A 21,095-nucleotide genomic window follows, 5' to 3' on the forward strand; every position below is an offset into this window, starting at 1 on the left:
GTGCATCCAACCTTTGGCCACTACAAGTCATTCAAAACACATGCCAGCACCTCATCTTTGGAGCTCCGAGATGGGCCCGGATTTCCGACCTCCACGCCGAACTGGATATCCCACGCATTTCTGACCACATCACATCTACAATGCAGAAGTTACTCCGTACGATCTAAGAACTCTGGCACACTACCTGACACCTCTATCGTTTCAGGAGAGTGGCACCGAGTGCAAGTCACTCGTGCGATCATTGAGGACCCCCAGTAACTCGATCCAACTCAAACAGACACCTTTAGTAGGGTCACCGGCTACAAACCATTCCCCCGGTTACGTCTGAATAAATCTTGAATAAATTCCTATACCCAGACATCCCAGAAGTCCAGCCTTAGTGCGCGGTACTACCGGGTGATCAAAAAGTCAGTATAAATTTGAAAACTGAATAAATCACGGAATAATGTAGACAGAGAGATACAAATTGACACACATGCTTGAAATGACATGGGCTTTTATTAAAACCAAAAAAATACAAAAGTTAAAAAATTTCCGACAGATGGCGCTTCATCTGATCAGAATAGCAATAATTAGCATAACAAAGTAAGACAAAGCAAAGATGATGTTCTTTACAGGAAATGCTCAATATGTCCACCATCATTCCTCAACAATAGTTGTAGTCGAAGAATAATGTTTAGAACAGCACTGTAAAACATGTCCGGAGTTATGGTGAGGCATTGGCGTCGGATGTTGTCTTTCAGCATCCCTAGAGATGTCCACCGATCACGATACACTTGCGACTTCAGGTAACCCCAAAGCCAATAATCGCACCATCATCACGATCATCACCAAACGACGCGCGCAAGAGATCTTTCACGCGTCTAGCAATATGGGGTGGAGCGCCATCCTGCATAAACATCGTACGTTCCAGCAGGTGTTTATCAGCCACGCTGGGGAATGATGCGATTCTGTAACATATCGGCGTACCTCTCACCCGTCATGGTAGCAGAATTACGCATTTCCTTGAAGAAAAAGAGCTCGACAACGGTAGATGTGGTAAATCCAACCCATACGTGACTTTCTCGTCTTGCAATGAAGTTTCCACGACAGTTCTAGGATTTTCGGTAGCCCAAATTCTGCAGTTGTCGGCGTTGACAGGCCCTCGGAGCGTGAAATGAGTTTCGTCGGTCCACAACATGTTAATCAATCGTCATCTTCCGCCATCTTTTGAAACGCCCACACCGCACATGCCCTCCGCTTCACTAAATCGCCAGGTAGCAGTTCACGATGCCGATGGATTTTGTACGGATAGCATCGGAGGTTACGCCTAAGTGCCAACCAAACAGTAGTGTATGGAATGCCGGTGCGACGTGCGACTGCACGAGCGCTGACTTCCCCGTGCATAGACGAACCCGCTACAGTCTCCATTTCTTCCTGAACTGTCTCAGCAGCATTACGCCTTGTGCTCGGTCGGCCACTACGGGGTCTATCGTCTAAACAATCCGTGGCTTCGAACTTCGAAATCATTCTCGCCACAGCTGCATTTGTCAACGGACCTTTACCCGTTCGAATCCCCTTCCTATGGCGATACGATCGTAACGCTGAACTAGCACACTCCCCATTCTGATAATACAGCTTCACTAAAAGCGCCTTTTCAGGTAACGTCAACATGCTGCGACTGCTGGCGCATCTGATTCTCTCTCTCATTACAGCTCCTTTTATACACGATTGTCATGCGCAGTCACTGACTGTTTGCTGTCCAGCGCCACCTGTTGGACATATTGTGAACTTTGTTTTTTTTTTGTTCTAATAAAGCCCCATGACATTCCAAGCATGTGTGTCAATTTTTACCTCTCTATCTACATTATTCCGTGGTTTATTCAGTTTTCAAATTTATCCTGACTTTTTGATCACCCGGTACTTTGACTCACTTCTCTCTAACTCTCTCTCTCTCTCTCTGTCTCCACACTCATTCACACACACACACACACACACACACACACACACACACACACACTCCAACACACACTAGAAAAAAGTGAAGTCTTACTAACCTAGCACAACGCCAGTCACACTTTGCAAAGCTGATAGAACGCAAATGTTACTTCGACTACTAGTGAGCACTGATAACCGATACTAGCGGAAGAGAGAGAGGGAGACTGCAGAGAGACTACATTTACATCTACATACATTCTCTGCAAACCACGATGAAGGGTATGGCGGAGGGTACATCCCACTGTAGCTGTTATTAGGGTTTCTTCCCATTCAATTCACGTATGGAGCTTGGAAAGAATTATTATGAAAATGCCTCTGTGCGTGCTATAATTAATCTTGTCCTCACGATCGTTATGTGAGTGATACATAGAAGGTTGTGGTATATTCCTACAGTCATCAATTAACGCCAGTTTTTGAATCTTTGTAATTAGGCTTTCTCGGGATAGCTTATGTCTATCTTCATGAGTCTGCCAGTTCAGTGACTTCAGCATCTCTATGACACTCTCCCATGCGTCAAACAAACCTGTGACCATTCGTACTGCCCTCCTCTATATACGTTCAATATCCTTTGTTAGCTCTTCTTGATACGGGTATCACACACTTGACCAATATTCTAGGGCGGGACGCATTAGTGATTTGTAAGTAATCTCCTTTGTAGGCTGACTGCACTTACCCAGTATTCTACCAATAAACTGAAGTCTACCAATTGCTTTACCCACGATTGAGCCTATGTGATCATTGCATTTCATGTCCTACAAATTTTTCCACCCAGGTATTTGTGTGACTTGGCCGATTCCTGCTGCGACTTATTGATATTATAGTCATAAGATGATAAGTTTGTTCCTTTTTGTGAAGCGCACAATTTTACATTCCCGAACATTTAAAGAAAGTTACCAATCTTTGCATCACTTTCAAATCTTATTAAGATCTACCTGAATATTTATGCAGCTTCTTACAAACAATACTTCATTATAGATAACTGTATCATCTGCAAAATTCTGAGGGTTCCATTAATATTGTCCATAAGGTAGTTAATATACAACATGAACAGCAAGAGCCCCAGTACACTTACTTGGAGCACAACCGAAACTACTTTTACATTTGACGATGACTTTCCATCAAAGGTAACGGGACGACCACAGTGTACAACACCACAAGAAGACCGATACTTCACCATCAGTGTTCGCAGAGGGCCAAGGACTGATGCTCGTAGCCTTGCTCGGGACTTTACCGCAGCCACTGGAACAGTTGTCTCCAGACACACAGTCTACAGACGACTGAACAGACACGGTTTATTCACCCGGAGACCTGTAAGGTGCATTCCTCTGGCCCCTGGTCGCAGGAGAGCCCGTAACACCTGGTGTCAAGAACACAGTACATGGTCATTGGAACAATGGTCCCAGGTTATGTTCACACACGAGTCGTGGTTTAGTCTGAACAGTGATTCTCGCCGGGTTTTCATCTGGCGTGAACCAGGAACCAGATACCAACCCCTTAATGTCCTTGAAAGGGACCTGTCGGAGGTCGTGGCTTGATGGTGTGGGGTGGGCTTATGATTGGTGCACGACACCCCTGCATATCTTTGACAGAGGAACTGTAACAGGTCAGGTGTATCGGGACGTAATTTGGAACCAGTATGTCCGCCTTTTCAGGGGTGCAGTGGGTCCCACCTTCCTCCTGATGGATGATAACGCACGGCCCTACCGAGCTGCCATCGTGGACGAGTACCTTGAGGCAGAAGGTATCAGGCGAATGGGGTGACCTGCCTGTTCTCCAGACCTTAACCCCATCGAGCACGTCTGGGATGTTCTCGGTCGACATATCGCTGCACGTCTTCAAACTTCAGGAACTCCGACAGGCACTGGTGCAAGAATGGGAGGCTATACCCCAGCAGCTGCTCGACCACCTGATCCAGAGTATGCCAACCCGTTGTGCTGCCTGTGTACGTGTGCATGGTGATCATATTCCAGGAAACAGTGGCGTTTTGTAGCACATGTGTTTCGGGACGGTTTTCTCAACTTATCACCACTACCTTGGACTTACAGATCTGTGTCGTGCGTGTTCCCTATGTGCCTATGTTATTAGCGCCAGTTTTGTGTAGTGCCACGTTTTGTGGCACCACATCCTGCAATTATCCTTAATTTATGAGCATGAGTGTACAATCTTATGCTTTGTTTTACACTTATTATGCAATAGTCTCTATTTCTTTACAAGTGTCTCTACAGTAACTGTATACCTTAGAAGGTCCCCCCTACTATGAACTGTTCTACTGGGTACCTATCTACCAGTGCATAGTTACGTATTCTTTTAAACTTGAGGCATAGTTTCTCTACATGCTCCTGCCCCATGCTGAAAGTTTCAGGTTCCTCATTCAGATAGGACATCACTACTTTCTTATCTGCTTTACAGAACATATATACCTTTCCACCCGTTTTAGATGGGATACAGGAAACAAAGTTACGTTTACGGGATACAAGTTACGTTTACTCACTACTGCATATACTGTAAATAAATACATATATTTTTTAATAGTTGTTTAGTGTTTAATATGTTCTAGAATATTCATCCACCTCGACGAACACAACAAGATGTTTCATGCATCTCGCACTTTGGTGTGTATGATGCACGCATCCCTATTGGCGATCACATGACTAGCTGCTGGAGTCGATCCGAAGACCTCTTTGTTTCGCGGGGTGACGGATAAGGCATTCAATGCGGGCAGGAGAACTCGCCAAACGTTGTAGCCGACAGAGAGTGCAAAAGCCTGATACCGTAACTGGCCGCACGTTGTACCCACATCAAAAACGTACCCAGCGTGGAGTATGCGCCATTAGGCGTTAAAATCCGCCGCTCGCGAGGGCTCGGCGGCGCCTGGGTCCGCCGTGTGTATGTAAATGGGCGCGCATATCCACTTATCTGGCGGGGATCCAATAGCACAGTGAATGGCACGGCCGGCCTAACGAGGAATATCGCGTCGCGCTAATTGGAAAACCGATTTGAGCAACCGTAATTAATCTGCCACGGGCCGACAGTGGCGACAAATGGTGTCGCACTCCGAATGACGCAGAAAGCTAGGTCTGCGAGTACCGGCGCTCTACGTCACAAATCAATTTCTGAAGTGAAGGGGCAATAAAATTGCGATAGTTATGCGTGGTATGGAAAGAATTTTAATAAGCGCTTCGCGTTGCTTACTGCTGTATTGTGCTTCCTAGTCGCGCTGCTAACAGAGTGACGGTCTTTCTAAGATTACAAGAAATAAGATTCAGGAATACTACAGGGTGACGACCGGGAGATCGACTCATCATCGAGCACATGAATTAAAAGACACAGCTGCAGAAAGGTCAGCGCTTAACTAAAACTGTTCTTGACCTGACAGTTGATCTGAACTTGCAAGGTATCAGTACCGGGCCGCGCACGTCAGCTAGTTTTGGTCACTGTGGCCAACCGTCTTCGTCGACGGGAGTTGTCCTCCAGCTTGGAGGCTACGTGGATTTCCAGCCCGTAACGCTTCCGATCCTTGTACATACCGCAGGTACCGTGGAATTCCCACTACAGAGCATAGGAGAAATTAGAGGGGCCTTTCCGTGGCGAGGGACCAGAGAGCGGGTGATCCGACACCCCAGCCCTTCGGTACCTACGACGCCTAGCGCAGTACCACTCTCGCTGCTGTATTCTCTGTGTCTCTTGCTTACTCACGGCCTCATCTCACCTTTATACCGTATTTGTTTTAGACTGTGACTTTCAATGTAATTACATAATTGAGTGAATAGATTCAATAATATAGGTAACGCTGTGAACAAATTAATGTACAATGAAGAGCCGGCCGGGGTGGCCGAGCGTTTCTAGACGCTACAGTCTGGAACCGTGCGACCGCTACGGTCGCAGGTTCGAATCCTGCCTCGGGCATGGATGTGTGTGGTGTCCGTAGGTTAGTTAGGTTTAAGTAGTTCTAAGTTCTAGGTGACTGATGACCTCAGAAGTTAAGTCCCATAGTGCTCAGAGCCATTTCAACCATTTTGAACCTCTGCCAACTAGAAATCTAATCGCCTCAGGTCACTGACTTTAATTCCATAAAATTGCATTTCAAAAATGCAATTAAGAATTTCTTGCTCTTGTTCTTCATGAACACCGGCCTTACGGTGCACGTAACATTTTTACTGGCAACTGCATCTCTATTTTTCCCTATAACTCTTGGTTTTAGCGTTTTACGTGAAATATTGAATTGTTTCGCGGCCCGCTGAAAAATGCATGTTATCATTCTTTACCGCTTCAGTTGCCTTTTGCATCACAACATGGTTCCGTGTTTGTTGCTCTGTTTTCCGGATGTATTTTCTTGGCACCTTGAATAAGAGCAGATAATGGATATTAACTTTGTGTATAAAACGATTTGTAATATTTTAATTTCAGTTCTTATACTATACGTAAAATATGGAAATGGTACGTCTCATTGGGATAAACAGACTGAAAAAGAACTGTCGAAAAAGCCGGTCATCCGTCGAGAAAAGTGGCCACTTTGGCCACTTTTCTCGGCGTGTATCGCAGCCAATTTTCCCGATCGGACGCGAAACTATACAATCGAAGGAAATGACAGTGACTTATAAATATATCTGTAAGCCAAAAGGCATTACGGGAACCATGATATCGTAAATACTTAATAAAAATAGTAGCATCTAAAGTAATATGGGTGACTTAGCTTACAAAATTCAAATGGCTCTGAGCACTATGGGACTTAAGAGGTCATCAGTCCCCTAGAACTTAGAACTACTTAAACCTAACTAACCTAAGGACTTCACACACATCCATGCCCGAGGCAGGATTCGAACCTGCGACCGTAGCGGTCGCGCGGTTCCAGACTGTAGCGCCTAGAACCGCTCGGCCACTCCGGCCGGCACTTAGCTTCCATCAAACGATCGATTGACAGAGAGATAACGGAGCAAGCTTCCTTTGTCAACGTCACCAATAACACTAATGGTGTTTGGCCACTTCTCGGTAGGAAGCAGCGCTACACACATACATACATACACACACACACACACACACACACACACACAGACACACTTATTTTATTTCTTGGTAGATGGCGCTGTAATCGCAAATATCAAGTGCGCCTGTTTTTGCAATTAAGAACCGAAACATTTGTTCCTAAATTTAATTTACGAAGTATATGTAACCTTTGTGTGCTAACGCTTGATATTTATGTTCGAATTTTTCTTTAGTGTTTAAATTTGATTAAATGCACTTATCCATTTCAATCCTTGTTTAGAAACAACGTTTAGCTTGAGCCAGGAACAAAAACGTATATGTAACAATTTTCTCATCGGGATGCTTGATACCGTTGAGTCCCCTTGCCTCTCAGCACTGGGCTGCTTGATTTCGTTGAGTCCCTTTGCCCATCACCGCTGGGGTTCTTAATTGCAGTGAGTCCCCTCAACTAAATGGCTCTGAGCACTATGCGACTTAACTTCTGAGGTCATCAGTCGCCTAAAACTTAGAACTAATTAAACCTAACTAACCTAAGGACATCACACACATCCATGCCCGAGGCAGGATTCGAACCTGCGACCGTAGTGGTCACGCGGTTCCAGACTGAAGCGCCTTTAACCGCACGGCCACACCGGCAGGCAGTCCCATCAACTGTCACCACAACTGTGATTCAAAATAAATGCTCAAACTGAAGACGTCCCATTTCGATACATTTATTAATTCGTGCTTGGAATGCATGTACACAACTTAAAATTATGTCTCGGACAATGCCTGCTCGAGTATTTTTGATACGTTCTGTCATGTTCTGTCAGGTAGCTGGTAGGTCTCCATACCCTTTGTCCATCGGATAACCCCACAAGAAAAGATCAGGCGATCTAAAGTCGGGTGAATTGGGAGGCCACATTCCCGCCCCACGCTTACCGATCCAACGATAATTAAAATCACGATTCAGTGCGTCTTTTGCTCTTACAAAGTAATGGGTCAGACAAATATCACGTTGCAACCACATGTTCTGTCGCAATACGAGGGGTACGTTTTCCTACAGGATGGGTAACTCACTTTTGCAATAAGTTACGATATTTTTCGCCGTTCAATGTGCATTCCACTACAAGGGGGCCGATTAGTTTGTCGTCTATCATACGCACCAAACATTAACAGACCAAGGACGCTGGTGAGCAACCTCACCTATCCAGTGCAGGTTTTCCCCACTCCAATAATGCATGCTATGCCGATTCATTTCGCCGTGGTTCGTAAATGTTGACTAGTCAGAGAACATTACTTGGCAAAAGCATTACGGGCTCTTTGTATTTGCATGAGTGCCAATTGCAAAACCGCATGCGAATCTGAAAATCATTCCTATGGAGTTCTTTATGCATGGAGACGTGATAGGGACGGTATTTGTGACGGTGTGGGATCGTCCAAAAGCGTGCCGGAGCAACTCCAAATTGCAGCGATGTGTCTCGTGTACTTGCACGTAGATTATTATGAGCTACCGCAGGTAGTACTGCAATTTCATTATTGACGATCCCCGTTACTGTAACTCTACGAGTTGGTTTTGCATGCGTCGCACTTCCTTCGGCAGTATCCAAATTGAAAATATCTGCCGAAACATCGGAGAACTTGGGTCCCGTATACCAAAATACTCAGAAGGTATCTTAGACCAACCTTTGAAAGTTTGTCGGTGGAGTTCTGATTCATCCTTCATCCTTCAAATGTCCGCCCCCGGTAGCTGAGTGGTCAGCGCGACAGACTGTCACTCCTAAGGGCCCGCGTTCGATTCCCGATTGTGTCGGAGATTTTCTCCACTCAGAGACTGGGTGTTGTGTTGGCCTAATCATGATCCTTTCATCCCCATCGACGCGCAGGTCGCCGAAGAGGCGTCAACTCGAAAGATGTGCACCTGGCGAACGGTCTCCCCGACGGAAGACTCTAGCCACACGACATTTACATTTAGGAAGGAAATTCGTCAAAACTAATCGTTCGCTTTTTAATAGTGATAGTAAAGTCCACAGCTACAACAACAGAACAAGAAATAGCTTTCGTTACTCATTGCTAATGCAGTCAGTGGCTGAGAAATGAGTTCTCTGACCAGGTAAAAAATAAAAAAAAAAAATAAAAAAATCACTTGCCTAACAATTCTTCTGGACAGCTCTTTCTTTCTAAAGACAAACATTTAATTTGATAATGGTAAGAATGTATAGTTTAGTATACAGATATATTTATTTTGTTGTTAAGTTTCTAACTTGAGTAGTGACTGTAACGTTCTCTGGCATCCAAAGTGAAAGTTAAAAGAACATTTCGATGCATAATGCTCACTGTAACAAATAATTTATATGTATTTCTGTTAACTGAATTTCAAAAGGACACTTAATTTTGTGAGGTAAAATATAATTATGAATTTTGCTATTATAAATGATTCTTCAAAGAGTGTGAAATACTCTCTGTGGCGGAGGATGTGGAAACCGCCTCAGAAGAAACGATATGTAATTAAAAATGACAAAGACTGTACAAGAATTAGTTAAGATATAAATAGGCAATATATTGTAATAGAATCGCTTGTCTTCTGCACGGACTGAATGGGAGAGGAACCCATGACGTTGCATTAGGTTCTTAGCTAGTCTTCATTTGTCATAAGTCGATGATCGACGCCATTTGTAGCTGGGATTGTAAAAGGTGTGTAAAGATTTTAATTGTTTCTGTTAAAATATATTTATCTAGTAAAATCTATTTGTCACAATTACTGAAAAGCTCGCACCGGACATTACCCATTTTATTTAAGAAATTTCAGCATTTTATTGGTTATCGCTGGCGGTGCGGAGCTGCGCCGCGAGCGAGCAGTCTGCAGCAGCGGCAGATTTAAATATACGATCGCAATAACGACCACATCCTAAAAAGGGTACAGGTAGAGGTGAAGGAAAATAATAAAGTGTTTCTTTTCACAGAATTCCAGACTCAGGATAAAAAGAGATAGTAGATTTTATCTTGTGCATACACAGGTAGATACAAGCTGCAGCTTTTGTAAATTTTCATTCAAAAAAGAGATAAATTCTGAACATATCGCAAAGTGCATTTAAAAGTGGATAATTTTCATGAGAGCTTATCAATATAAAAAAAGAACATTTTCATATACTAAAGGTAGTCTCATGCTTCAAAGCTAGTCGGGGTATATCCAGTTAAACAAAAATCCACTGCAACGTGAAAATGTTTGCTAAGTTCGACGGACAATAATATTTTCATTCTTGCACAAACAGTTTTAGTACTTGAATCATTATTTTGGAATATTCAAAGATATTCATTTTTATTAATCTGCAACAGAATATTTTATACGTAAAATAATAATCACAGGTGAAACATTTATTGAAACCTTTCATTTCTCACGTCCATCCACGTATGTGTTAAGTTCAGTCTCAACGGTTTCCCAATCAAATTAAACGCAAAAAGCAAAGAAAGTTTAAAACCAGACGGTCAACTCCTGAATAATTAAAACAGACAGGATCGCATTAAATGACAAAGTTTAAGCTGTTCAGTTTTACTAAATTTAAGCTACTGCGCTTCCTAGAAATTTGTAAGTGGCCGGCATGCAACTACACTCATGTTCAGAGAAAAAAACAGAGTGCCCTGAATGACTAGAAATAGGACGTTCATATTCGCAGGACACGTACATTACTTTGGTCTGCAGAAATAATTCCCATTTGAACCAGGTCGGCTCGCAGGTTCAAGGTCAACATCGATATCGCGATGCAACACCACCTACCGATAAAATGTGCCTGCGGCTCTCGTTGTCGCTGTAAACCGAAGGTAACGGATCAGTGTGACTTGAGCAGATGTGCAGGATGCCTTGCAGACTTATGCGCTAACTGCATTGTCAAATCAGTCAGTTTGAAAGAGGGCGCATTATTGGCATGAGAGAATGTGATGCATCCATCTGGGGAACTGCTGCTCGTGTGGGACGAAGCCTTTCGGCAGTGCAACGGTTGTGTGCAGAATGGTTCACAGAACGCCATAGAACAAGACGAGATGAATCAGGTCGCAACACCCAGACCACTCCCCGAGAAGATCGACACAACTGGAATTGTAAGACAGATCTGCGTCCTCCTCGGCTCTGGCGGTGCAACAGTGGAACAGTTTAACACATCGTACGTTATCGAGGGCAACGCTCTTGCCGCAGTGGTTACACCGATTCCCGTGAGATCACCGAAGTTAAGCGCTGTCGGGCCTGGCCGGCATTTGGATGGGTGACCATCCCGCCGCCATACGCTGTTGCCATTTTTCGGGATGCACTCAGCCCCGAGATGCCAACTGAGAAGCTACTCGAGCGAATAGTAGTGGCTCCAGTCAAAGAAAACCATCATAACGACCGGGAGAGTGGTGTGCTGACCACACGCCCATCCTATCCACGTCCTCAACTGAGGATGACGCGGCGGTCGGATGGTCCCGATGGGCCACTTGTGGCCTGAAGACGGAGTGCTATGCTATCAGGGATCTTTATTTCGGCATGAGTTACGTGTGCGTCATCCACTTTTCCGCCTACCGTTGACCGACGTGTAGAAACATGCTAGACGGCAATGGCGTATGGAACGACGACAGTGGGGACATGAATTGCATCAGTTAGTGTCTTCGCAAGAATCCAGGTTCTGTTTCTTTGAAAATGATGGCCGCATTTTGGTTCGCAGCAGACAGGGGGAGCGGCATCGCAATGGCTGCATTCGCACGACATAGAGCGCCAACTCAAGGACTTATGGTGTGGGGTGCTATAGGGTACAACCACAAATCACAGCTGGTAAGCGTCCAGGGTACTGTGACCAGTGTGACCAACATGAATAACATCCTGCGACTCATAGCCATTTTGCGAAACATCCCTGACGCCATTTGCAGCAAGACAACGCACGACCACATGTTACTGGACGACCACGTGCCTTCTTGGTGTCACAGGATGTCAACCTTTTGTCCTGGCCTGCCTGCAGCGTTGTGACCCAATGCCACTTACCGCAGATGAACTTTGGAACCAGCTGAATGCAGCATGGATGGCTACACGACAGGACGCCATCACGTATTGAACAAGTTAATCAGGGCCCAGGCGGACCCTGTGCCTACTACTCAACAGGAACCAAGATGAAAAAAATGGTTCAAATGGCTCTGAGCACTATGGGACTCAACATCTGAGGTCATAAGTCCCCTAGAACTTAGAACTACTTAAACCTAACTAACCTAAGGACATCACACACATCCATGCCCGGGGCAGGATTCGAACCTGCGACCGTAGCGGTCGCGCGGTTCCAGACTGAAGCGCCTAGAACCGCTGGGCCACACAGGCCGGCCAACCAAGGTGACTAAAATGCTTATCATCTCTGCAGAATATACTAATGTACATGTCCTGCGAATATGAACATCCTATCACTAGTCGTTTAAGATGATCTGCTTTTCCTGAACGTGAGTGTATAAAAACTAGTCATACAAACTGGTCATACAAACACAACACGTACACTCGCTTATTGCACTCACTTATTCCACATAATTTTGATACAAATCATGCAAATCATCAACAGAACATGTAAAAAAACCACCTAACTTTTCAAGGATTCTAAGGGGACCACAATTCGCCGACAAATGTTTGCTTCTCCGTTGCCTAGGCGTCACTGGACAACAGTATCACAGGAGAACATTATGTAAACGCTCTGGTCTTCCGGCCGTTAACACAGGTTTCTCCTACAAGCAGCTTGTTAAATGTTCACAAGACATGAACGAAACCTTTTCAATGTTCCCATCTATTAACAAAAAAAAGAAAAAATAAAAAAAAAACCTTATGGACAGTGTTGAGAATCTAAAAGGCACGGGGGTGCGCTCATCTTTCCTTTCTTCTCCCAGTTACTGTTAGTGTTGATTTACAGGTATAAGACACGTAGCCGGCCGGAGTGGCCGTGCGGTTCTAGGCGTTACAGTCTGGAGCCGAGCGACCGCTTCGGTCGCAGGTTCGAATCCTGCCTCGGGTATGGATGTGTGTGATGTCCTTAGGTTAGTTAGGTTTGATTAGTTCTGAGTTCTAGGCGACTGATGACCTCAGAAGTTAAGTCGCATAGTGCTCAGAGCCATTTGAACCATTTTGAACACACGTAACATCTGAGCCAGCGATGGGAACACCAGGCTCCTTCGACTCAGTAGGTCGTCCGTTAACGTACGAGTATGTAAGAGACATAAATTAAAAAATCAACCATCAACATTTTCTCCTAGCAGCTACGTGTAAAATCATCTACAAGTACTTCTACTGTACCGAAAGAACTGCAAGCTCGAGCGTTGCTTCCAGTTCTTTTTGCGATTCTGCTATGCCCGGAAGTACAAGAATTCATTTAGCAATCACATTTCCCACCAGACATGTCACAATTCTGAATAAAGCAAAATTCATCACTGAAAAGTTCATTTTTCTGTTGCTGGAAGTTCTAAATGGTGCTGATGGCGCAGTCCTAGCTTACAGTGTATACAAGCTGCTGTTTAAATTGTTTGTTATCTCTGAACTGACAAATGCCACTGATGATGGGGACACAGTGAGGACAATAGAATACATCCGTGGGAAATAAGTTCCGACTCACGCAATCCGCCAACATCTTCGACTGGTTTCGAGTACAAAGAGATGTGGCTATGTCAATTTTACTCATTATGAAGAAGAATATACCTTGTACTGATTTGTTCTAACAAGCAATAATAAAATTTTCTACATGCCTTAAATCATAAATTAACAAGAAGTTAGGTTCATATCTTTTTACCTTTGGAATCACCAGCTTGAAAGAGGACATTTTTGCAGTCTGCAACTTCTGCGTGTTAATCTGAAACAAAAATTTTTTTCATTATACTGACAAGCAATGAATATATTAATATCTAACGAGTTTTTTGGTGGTCATCCTCCGCAGCACGCACAGAAATATTTGTTTTGTAAATAAAAATCTCCTTCCCTTGTTGCACTGTGCTTTATTCTCCAAGACACGTTTCGCCTCTTTTCACTTTAAGTCATCATCAGTGGAATCTATAATTCCAACTAAAAACGAGAAGAACTGTAAGTAATCACTCATTTACATAAAAAGTAAGAAGTGAACTGTTTTATAATCTACGAATAATACATACCAAACAAAAATGTATCATAACTATATCATTACACGTCCCTCTGACGATGCCTTAAAGTAAAAAAAGGCGAAATGCGTCTAAGAGAATAAAATACAGTGCAGCAAGAGAAAGCCTATTTTATTTACAAAACAAATGTATTAATACCTCTTGCGTTAGACGAACATGCATTTTCAGTATGACACTGTAACGCACAGAAATCGCTTGAGGCAACACCAATATTAATTACATCTGTTTGCAGATATTCCGGAGAGAGATGAGTGCTCATTATGCTTCTGTACACACAAAATATCTAGCTCAGTAATTACATCGACGCGTAGAAGCTTGTTAAAATGAATTTCAACTACATCCAAAGCTGAATGCCTCGCCTGTCTGTTTGGATCCGCAGTGAAAAACAGTGGCGTGCATTTTACAAGCAGGCGGAGAGAATTATTCTATGTTGACGACGAATGGTAATATAACAAAATCATATTTCTCGTATTTTAGATTTAGAAGCGCAAAAAACTACACTCCTGGAAATTGAAATAAGAACACCGTGAATTCATTGTCCCAGGAAGGGGAAACTTTATTGACACATTCCTGGGGTCAGATACATCACATGATCACACTGACAGAACCACAGGCACATACACACAGGCAACAGAGCATGCACAATGTCGGCACTAGTACAGTGTATATCCACCTTTCGCAGCAATGCAGGCTGCTATTCTCCCATGGAGACGATCGTAGAGATGCTGGATGTAGTCCTGTGGAACGGCTTGCCATGCCATTTCCACCTGGCGCCTCAGTTGGACCAGCGTTCGTGCTGGACGTGCAGACCGCGTGAGACGACGCTTCATCCAGTCCCAAACATGCTCAATGGGGGACAGATCCGGAGATCTTGCTGGCCAGGGTAGTTGACTTACACCTTCTAGAGCACGTTGGGTGGCACGGGATACATGCGGACGTGCATTGTCCTGTTGGAACAGCAAGTTCCCTTGCCGGTCTAGGAATGGTAGAACGATGGGTTCGATGACGGTTTGGATGTACCGTGCACTATTCAGTGTCCCCTCGACGATCACCAGTGGTGTACGGCCAGTGTAGGAGATCGCTCCCCACACCATGATGCCGGGTGTTGGCCCTGTGTGCCTCGGTCGTATGCAGTCCTGATTGTGGCGCTCACCTGCACGGCGCCAAACACGCATACGACCATCATTGGCACCAAGGCAGAAGCGACTCTCATCGCTGAAGACGACACGTCTCCATTCGTCCCTCCGTTCACGCCTGTCGCGACACCACTGGAGGCGGGCTGCACGATGTTGGGGCGTGAGCGGAAGACGGCCTAACGGTGTGCGGGACCGTAGCCCAGCTTCATGGAGACGGTTGCGAATGGTCCTCGCCGATACCCCAGGAGCAACAGTGTCCCTAATTTGCTGGGAAGTGGCGGTGCGGTCCCCTACGGCACTGCGTAGGATCCTACGGTCTTGGCGTGCATCCGTGCGTCGCTGCGGTCCGGTCCCAGGTCGACGGGGCACGTGCACCTTCCGCCGCCCACTGGCGACAACATTGATGTACTGTGGAGACCTCACGCCCCACGTGTTGAGCAATTCGGCGGTACGTCCACCCGGCCTCCCGCATGCCCACTATACGCCCTCGCTCAAAGTCCGTCAACTGCACATACGGTTCACGTCCACGCTGTCGCGGCATGCTACCAGTGTTAAAGACTGCGATGGAGCTCCGTATGCCACGGCAAACTGGCTGACACTGACGGCGGCGGTGCACAAATGCTGCGCAGCTAGCGCCATTCGACGGCCAACACCGCGGTTCCTGGTGTGTCCGCTGTGCCGTGCGTGTGATCATTGCTTGTACAGCCCTCTCGCAGTGTCCGGAGCAAGTATGGTGGGTCTGACACACCGGTGTCAATGTGTTCTTTTTTCCATTTCCAGGAGTGTATTTTTGCGCTTTTTCTTTTGTTGTTACTTATACCTTTCATTACAGTGCTCAGCAAATCGATTGCTAATAGGTTACGTTGAGACAGGCTTTATTTTACAGTGGACAAATGTGTTCCATTAGGATTCTAAGTGTAATGAGGCACCATATGGTGGTCAAAATCCCGGAGTACGTAGTGACGTAGTGCTGTGTGTCTTTGTCATACACACATATTTCTCCCAGTCTTATATTTTTTGCCCCATATGAAGCATCGACTATGCCGAGGTGGGTAGCTTGCTCGCCTTTACGCTATAGATAGGCGTAACGTAGGTGCAACCACAACGGAGGAGTATCTGTGGAGAACCCAGACTAAACCATGGCTTCTGAAAAGGGGCAGTTGCAGGGGTAACAGTCCGGATGATTCACTGCCCTGACCTTATAACATTAGCGATCATGGTCACGCTTATGCTAGTACTGCTAACGGCTGAAAGCAAGGGGAAACTACAGCCGAGATTTTTCTTCCGAAGACATACATTTCTACTGCCTAGCTTAACGATGATATCATCTTGGGTAAGCCATTCCGCAGGATAAAATAGTTCGCCTTTCGTGTCTCCTGGCGTGGACTATTCAGGAGGATTTCGTCATCAGCAAAGACAGTACTGGATTCTACAGATCGGACCATAATATCTTAGATCGCTTAATTGAGGAAGTAGATTAGAGGATTCGAGAAAAGGAGGTTGAAGTTATATATAGTGGGAATTAGCGAAGATCGGTGGTAGGAGGAACAGGACTTCTGGTCAACTCAGGATAGGGTTACCAACACAAAGTCAAATAGGGGTAATGCAGGAGTAGGTCTAATAATGTATAAGAAAATAGGAATGCGAGTGACAGCACAGTGAAAGCTTTCCTTGATTCGAAGGAGGGGACCAAAGAGTGAGGTCATCCGTCCCATCGGCTTATGGAAGGATGCGAAGGAAGTCGGCCGTGCCCTTTCAAAAGAACCATCCCGGCATTTGCCTGAAAAGATTTAGGAAAATGACGGAAAACCTAAATCAGGATGGCCGGATGCGGGTTTGAACCGTCGTCCTCCCGAACGCGATGTAGTGTGCTAACCACTATGCCACCTCGCTCGGTGTGGAAGCTTTATCTTAGCCAAGATAGGCACGAAGCCAGTACGCCTATTCACACAGTAATAAAAGTTTGTATACCAACTAGCTCCGCAGATGATGAAGAGATTGAAAGCGTGCATGATGAGATAAAGGAAATTGACGAAAATTTAATTGTGGTGGGTGACTGGAATTCGATACTAGGAAGGAGAACAGAAGGAAAGATAGCAGGGGAATATGGAATGGAGGAAAGGAATGATAGAGGAAGCAATCTGGTAGAATTTTGCACAGAGCATAATTTAAACATCGCTAACACCTGTTTTAAAACTCATGGAAGAAAAACGTATTCGTGGAAGGGACCTGGGGACAATGGATGGTTCGAGATTGATTATATAATGATAAGACAGAGATTTATAAACCAGCTTTGAAAATGGAATACATTTCCAGTAGTAGGTGTGGACTATCATCATAATTTATTGGTTAAAACTGAAGAAATTTCAAAAATATAACAAATTAAGGAGATGAAATTGAAGGAACGAAAGGCTGAGTTTCAGAGGGAATATTAGACAATGTTGAACTGAAACGGGGAAGGAGTACAGTAGAAGACGAATGGGTAGTTTTAAGGTATGAAATAAGGAAGGTAGCATGGGATAACGTACGTAAAAAGCCTTCGAAATCCCGGCATAACTCAAGAGATACTGAATTTATTTGACGAAAGGGCAAATTACAAAAATACAGAAAATACAGCAGGTGACAGGGATCAGAGGCATTTAAAAAATGAGATTCCCAGGAAGTGCAGAATGGTCAAGCGAGGTTGGCTAGAGGACAAATACTAGGCTGTAGAAGCACGCGTAACTAAGGGAAAGGTAGATGCCGCCTACGGGAAAATTAAAGAGACATTTGGAGAATAGAGATGTAACTCTATTAATATCAAGAGCTCAGTGGCAAGCCGATACTACGCAGAGAAGGGAAAGGTGAAAGATGGAAGGAATATATAGAGGATCTACATAAGGGGAACGAACTTGACGACACTTTTATAGAAAGAGAGCAGAAAGTAAATGAATATGAGATGGAAGAAACAATCTGCGAGAAGGATTTGACAGAGCGCTGAAAGACATAAGTGGGAACAAGGACCTGGAGCTGGTGACATTCCCTCAGAATTTTTTAAGATCCCTGGGAGAGCCAGCCTTGAAATAATTATTCCATCTAGTATGCGATTCATTTACACAAGCATGGAAAAATTGATAGAGACGGAGATGAGTTTGGGCTTTGGAAAATGTTGATACACGTTTGGTAATACTGACTCTACGACTTATCCTAGAAGAGAGGATGAAGAAAGGCAAATCTACGTTTTCTGCGTTTGTATACTTGGAGAAAGCTTTTGAAGTTGACTGGACTACACTATGTGAAATTATGAAGGTGGCGAGGATGAAATACAAGGATTGAAAATTTATATAAGACTTGTACAGAATCCATACTGGAGTTATGAGTCGAAGGACATAAAAGAGAAGTCGTAGTTGAGAAAGGAGTGACGCAGGGTTTGTAGCCTGTCCCCGATATTAATCTGTACAGTGAAAGGTCTCTGTTGGATTCCTTTCATGTTTAATTTCTTAAATCTGTTGCCATTTATGGAATAAATTCCTCTTCTAAATGTACTGTGGCGTTTCTGACTATCTGGGAGGAGACTGAGCAGTGGAACGTGTTACTTTTACACATAAACAAGAACAATCTGTCACACTACTACACTTTAAAGCACAGTTTATATGTAATTCTTATATGTAATTCATGTCACACAGTCTCATACGGAACCTACATCCGCTTTCTTTTATATACTGTATATGATAAGATACTGTCATCCCCCTTCCCTTTTGTGTGAGAGGATGAATGAGCATATGTATTTCTAGTTGCATGCTTGAGGGTAGCAGACAAGGCTGTCTGCTAGAGAACAGTAGGACCAACGTCGGAACAGGTAGCTACGGTTCCTAAAAGCAAAGAGGTTTCTATCCTTAGTATGGTCCTGTCCGTCCGTTGTCATGTTGGTATAGGAAGCTGCCCCTCTGGCCACTTCCGTTGGTCTTTGTGAGCCACCCTCAGGAAGCACGCTCGGCAGTAGGGCAGTTGCAGTGTGGCCGTGGCGAGCGTCTGAAGTGGTAAGATCTCCGGCTAAGCGCGTGTCTGTTAAGTCAGTAGGACAATGGATTTCTTAAGTTCAGCCAAACTGAAAATTTAATCACCTTTATTTCGGGTTTAGGTCTAAAATATCCGATGTTATCTTAAATTGCAGCGCAGTGTAATTATCGTGTGAAGTTCAGATTAGTTTCCGGTAGTTGCTTTGTTACTACCTTGTGAGTAAAGTGGAACTACGTGTTGATCAGTAACTCTAACTAAGATCAATCTTAAATGCGAATGCTTGTGTGATTATAACGTCTCGTCTTGACTATATTTTCAATATAGCAACTTTTCTTTATGTTCAGCCCACGTGGGGTGTACTTTGCGAGACCACTACCACGTGCTTATATAACTGTTTGACCCATCAGGTTAATAGTAAGACGTTAGTAACCAGTTCAAGGTTTTTCTTTTGCAATTGCTTTTCGATCTAATGTATTTTAATTATCAAAATTATTGTGGAGTTGTACGCTTTGTGTAAACCAACGTGACCACGTGGAGCATGTGGTGTAATCATCAAAGTAGCCCTCAGCTATTCTTTTTGCGAAGACTTCACAAAGAGTTAATATGAATTTAGTATACCAGTGTGTGGTAATTCCATGACGGACAGGATTGTGGTATGAACGTAATTTCTTTGGGTAAAAACTGAATCTGTTGGTTGTGGTTAATTTCTTCTTGCTTATGTTTCAATGTTCTTCGTGTGTTATTTTATGAATGGAGTGTTGTATGCAGTTTTCCAAATCTTGGCTCCATATTTTATGTGTTCCATAAGATTACAATCTCACATTCTTTTCAATCGTAAATAAGGCACCAGCTCAGTTATAACTCACGTATAATATGCTGAAATTTCAATGAACAATCTTAAAATAAATTTCCAAATATAAACTGATTTCTTTCTTTTTATTTAAATTCTCCTTTTTATATATATATTTTACCGGTTTTGTATGACTATTAAAAGATTATCATTAATGTTAGTCTGCTTGGTAAACCTAGACTAAATATCTGATGAAACAGTTGCCCAGTAATCCACGGTTAACGTCCCCAGACAGATCACGGCTTTTAACCCACTTTCATTGTCAATTAGCACCGATTTCAGCATACCAAATTAAAAGTAACAACATTACACATCAGCATAACAAAATTAAAGTTACAACATTACAACAGTAAGCAGGCAATAAAGGAAACTACGGAGAAATGTGGAAACGGAATTAGAGTTCAGGGAGAAGAAATAAAAACGTTTAGGTTTCCTAATGACATATAATTCTGTCAGACGCGGCTAAGGACTTGCAAGAACAGTTCAATGGAGTGGACAGTGTCTTGAAAGAGGACTAAAGTGAAACTATGGTAACGGAATGTAGTCGAATTAATTCAGGCGATGCTGAAGGAATTATTATTAGCAAATGAGTCACTAACAGCAGTAGACGAGTTTTGCTATTTGGGCATCAAAATTACTGATGACGGCCGAAGTAGGGAAGACATAAAATGCCAGCTAATAGCAGGAAGAAAAGCACTTCTGAAAAAGAATTTTTTACCGTCTAATGTAAATTTAACTGTTAGGAAATCTTTTCTGAAGGCATTTGTCTGGAGCGGAGCCTCGTATGGAAGTGAAACGAAGACAATAAGCGATTCAGACAAGAAGAGAATAGAAGATTTTTAAAATGTTGTTCGACAGAACAGTGCTGAAGGTTACATGGGTGTAACGAATAACAAACAAGGTGCGAATAGGGAAAAAAACGTGACTAAAGGAAGAGATCGGCTGATGGGACACGTTCTGAGGCATCAAGGAACTGTCAATTTGCAAACAGAAGGAAGTGCGAAGGGGGGTAAAAATTGTGGACGCAGATG

At 43.9% G+C, this 21,095-nt stretch overlaps 1 long non-coding RNA gene across 1 annotated transcript in view; it reads right to left on the reverse strand.

The window, feature by feature from the left end:
* The window catches only part of LOC126190943 (uncharacterized), a 434,286-nt gene that overhangs the window by 128,270 nt on the left and 284,921 nt on the right, over positions 1 to 21,095 (reverse strand). The window contains exon 3 of the long non-coding RNA XR_007538300.1: positions 13,719 to 13,778. This is a non-coding gene — a long non-coding RNA (uncharacterized LOC126190943). The remainder of the gene's footprint in view (positions 1 to 13,718; positions 13,779 to 21,095) is intronic.

Source organism: Schistocerca cancellata, chromosome 6 (genome assembly GCF_023864275.1).
Source record: "Schistocerca cancellata isolate TAMUIC-IGC-003103 chromosome 6, iqSchCanc2.1, whole genome shotgun sequence".
In the NCBI taxonomy this organism is placed as follows: domain Eukaryota; kingdom Metazoa; phylum Arthropoda; class Insecta; order Orthoptera; family Acrididae; genus Schistocerca; species Schistocerca cancellata.